This window comes from Pungitius pungitius, chromosome 20 (genome assembly GCF_949316345.1).
Source record: "Pungitius pungitius chromosome 20, fPunPun2.1, whole genome shotgun sequence".
In the NCBI taxonomy this organism is placed as follows: Eukaryota; Metazoa; Chordata; class Actinopteri; order Perciformes; family Gasterosteidae; genus Pungitius; species Pungitius pungitius.
Window position 1 is genome coordinate 14192184 of NC_084919.1, and position 3617 is coordinate 14195800.

Here is a 3617-nt window from a genome sequence, read left to right on the forward strand (position 1 = left end):
GAAACGCTAACTACAACTGAGCAAGATGAATGTGGCCCAAAAGAATTGTCTCTCGGTTACGTATGTAACCTTCGTTCCCTGAAGGGAACGAGACGCTGCGTAAAGACGCTGTGGGAACGCCTCTGCGTGACCGCGTCATGAAGCATGTGTGAAATTTAAGCAATGGCGAGCTGGTACGTCATAGGCGGGGGACGCTGGGACCAGGGCGCTATAAAGGGACCCGAAGGGCAGGACCATTCATCTCTGAAAGGCCGAATCGAGTGCCACGGGCAGGCCGGTAGTATGGCAGAACGTGAAGCAGATCTTGAAGCTCAACTTCGCAACAGCGCGGTTCAAACAGCGGAGATCCAGAATCGGACGCAAACCCCCATCCTTCTTTGGAATGATTAAGTAACGGCTATAATAGCCTGACTCTCTGTCTGGGGAGAGAACTCGTTCTACGGCTCCCTTCCGCAGCAGGGTCTGTAATTCTTGCTCCAACACCAGAGCCTGCTGGGGTCTACCACCGTGGGTAGTATGCCCCGAAATCAAGGCGGCCGCCACCTAAACTGGATGGCGTAGCCGACATCGATTGTGTGCAGGACCCATTGAGATACATTGGGGAGGGCTCGCCACTCAACCAAAAAGTTTCTAAGGGGCTCCGCCCCTCGGGGCCGGTCTCTGGAAGTCTCGGGTCTACAGACACAGTGCCCTTTAACAGCGTACTGGCAGAGAAGCGCTGATGCAGTAGAGCCGGAGCCCTCCTCAGAGGGGGCGAACGGCCCTCAGGCTCACGCTCGCTGGACCCGGTCGTGCCCCGAAGCGGCGGCGGGGACAACGGACCGACTCCCGGAGAGTAGGGAGGGAAGGGAGCACCGAAAAGTGCGGTGGCACCCTAACGCCTCCGGTGGGGGTCACTCTCCGGGCCCTGACCCTTGCGGTGTCAGGGCCTATTGGACGAAGCCGTATGCGGCGGCCGTCCTCAGACCAGTCCGGCCGCGAAAGAACCTCGTCCTAGTGTACCGTGCTGCGGCCGAGCCTCAACGAGGGGGTGCGCGCAGCGCGACGCTCTCCTGCTGCGCCAGGTGGTGCGAGCGGGGCCGCCCTTGAGGACCCCCGCGGAGCGTGGCGTCGTCAGGGAAGGAAGGAATCGAGCGCCTCCGCCTGCCACCTCTCGGTGTGGAGTTTATCCGCCCCAGCCCCAATGGCACCTTCAAAGAGGGTTGTTGGGGAGAGAGGGGCATCCTGGAGGAAGGGCTTGTCAAAGGTTCCGCTCCGTAGCCACCATGGCTCCCATGGAGCGGCCGACGGACTTTGCCGTCTTCTTAGTGGCTCCCAACGCGAGGTCAGCCGTGTGCCTCAGCTCACGCACTGCCTCCGGAGTTAGTTCCGTCCCCTCGGCCACGTCGGCCAGCAGCTCTGCATGATACGCCTGGATAAGCGCCATCGTATGCAGGCAGCAAGCCGCTTGCCCCGCCGCCGAGTAAGCCTTGCCCACTAGAGCCGAGGTAGTCCTCAAAGGCTTGGTGGGCAGCACCGGTGTCCTCAGCGACACGGCCGCGGGGGAAACATGGCCCGCCAGGGCACCCTCTGCGGTCAGTATACTCCCGTAGGAATGAGTCGCCTCTGCGTCAGCCTCCGCTGCCTCTAGGCTCACCACGTCCAGCTCCTCGGAGCCGGAAGAACGTGAGAGCGGCGTCTCGTCCGGGGTGGAGGAAGCCGCGGAGCGTGCCTCCAACGCCGGAAACGAGCGCCTGGATCCCGCGGTGAAGGGCCGGGAAAAGGCCTCAGCTGTCCCGGAATCCTCCACGAGATCCATTTGTGATCCCCACGAAGACATCCCGCGCCTCATCGAGCCGTCCTCGTTGAAGAGAGCTCGATGGGAGACGCGAGATAGCCACGACAGGTGCTCACAATCTGCACAGCTAGGCCCCTCAAGGGCCTAGGCAAGACAAGTGACGAGTCACTGCCCGTAATAAAATGGGTGCAAGGGGGGACACTGGACAAACCGCTCAGCCATTACTAGGTGGAAAAACTTCACTACGCACTAGATGGAGGCACAGAGATGAATGGTCCTGCCCTTCGGGTCCCTTAATAGCGCCCTGGTCCCGGCGTCCCCCGCCTATGACGTACCAGCTCGCCATTGGATAAATTTCGCACGTGCTTCATGACACGGCCACGCAGAGGCGTTCCCACAGCGTCTTTACGCAGCTCGAGTTCCCTAAGAGAAAAACAGAATAATGAAATGGGATCAACAAGAGGTAACTATCCAAATCATCGGCATGAAGCTTTAAAGCAGCTGCAGGAAATGAGGACTATTTTGTTCCTTTGTGACAATCTGTGAGGTTGAATTTTTGGCTTTGTTGTGCAGCCACTGAATTTTTTCATTGCAGGTGAGAATTCTTGTGGTTCTAACCCAACAGAGCAAAGCCAAAAAACATCAAGTGTCCCATCTGTGAGCTTAGTAGTGGGACCAGTAGGTGTGTAGATGTTGTGTTTACCACCACCATCACACAGGTGGTAGGTAAACGTTTGTATTTGACAGTCTGTACTACAATGGTCTTTATCCCTTTTTAATTGTTTTTTAAATGTCTCTCAGATGTAGTTCGGCAAAGTGACTCATGAACATGTTCTTCTGTGGCCTTAATTCTCGCCCCACATGATCAACGAGGCACAAGACAACTCATTTTTCCTCATTAACTGCTCCATTCAGACAGATTAAAGCCGAAAATGTCTGTGAGCCCTACAAACGTCAGCTGAAATATCTTCCCCACACCTGAACACCTGAGCCCCCCCCCCCCGGGGCCCCGCACCAGACCGAGGCAGGAGAAGTGGAGAAATTGAACCCAGCCATCAGTCCTTTGTCAGATCTGGAAGTGGATGTCAAACTCCGGGTGGACTGCTGCTGAAGGTTTCCACTTGTGTTTCAGGAGGAGTTCAGGGGGAGAGTGCTGTCCTCCTGGAAGGGCGGTGCGTGGAAACATGTTCCCCTTCTCTCGTAGCGCTCCTTGGTATTTGGAGGAGGATGGAGGCAATTACCAGCGGCCGAAGCCGAGAGAGGGGCCAAGCCTCTGCACGTCCATCAGCATTACTCCACTGGCAGTGCGTGTGAGGCAGCACCTCACAGTGGAGATGTGCTTCACCACACCCTCACAGTCAGCATTCTATCAGACACACAGTCTGCTCCAGGGTCTTAAAGCTGAACCTTTTTTTTTCTTCTCCAAATTAATTTCCACCACCTAATTGCTATGTTCATTAGCGGGGTACAATAACGTCAAAAAAACACTGTCCTGATTTAATTTCCATGGCTCAATGTGAAATGGGTCGGGAAAAAGAGGCAAAGTGTGCTGCTTGTCATTTGGTCTGTGCTAAGCTGCAAGGCAGAGGCAATTTGCTCTAATGTGGAATGAGGAGGAGGGGCGAGGTTACAAAAGAGCCGGGGTAATTTGGTGTAGAAAATTGATGAGTTGTCTTTTGTTCTGAGCTTTTGATTGACAAAAGAGCCTGGCAACATTAGCGGTCTTGGTGTGAATTTCTCATCCTGTCTCTCTGTATTTTTTGCCACTTTCTCTCTCTTTCTCAGACATCAAGTCTCCTTGTGTTTGGGATAATTACCGTTCTGCTAAGCCCGAGCGTAT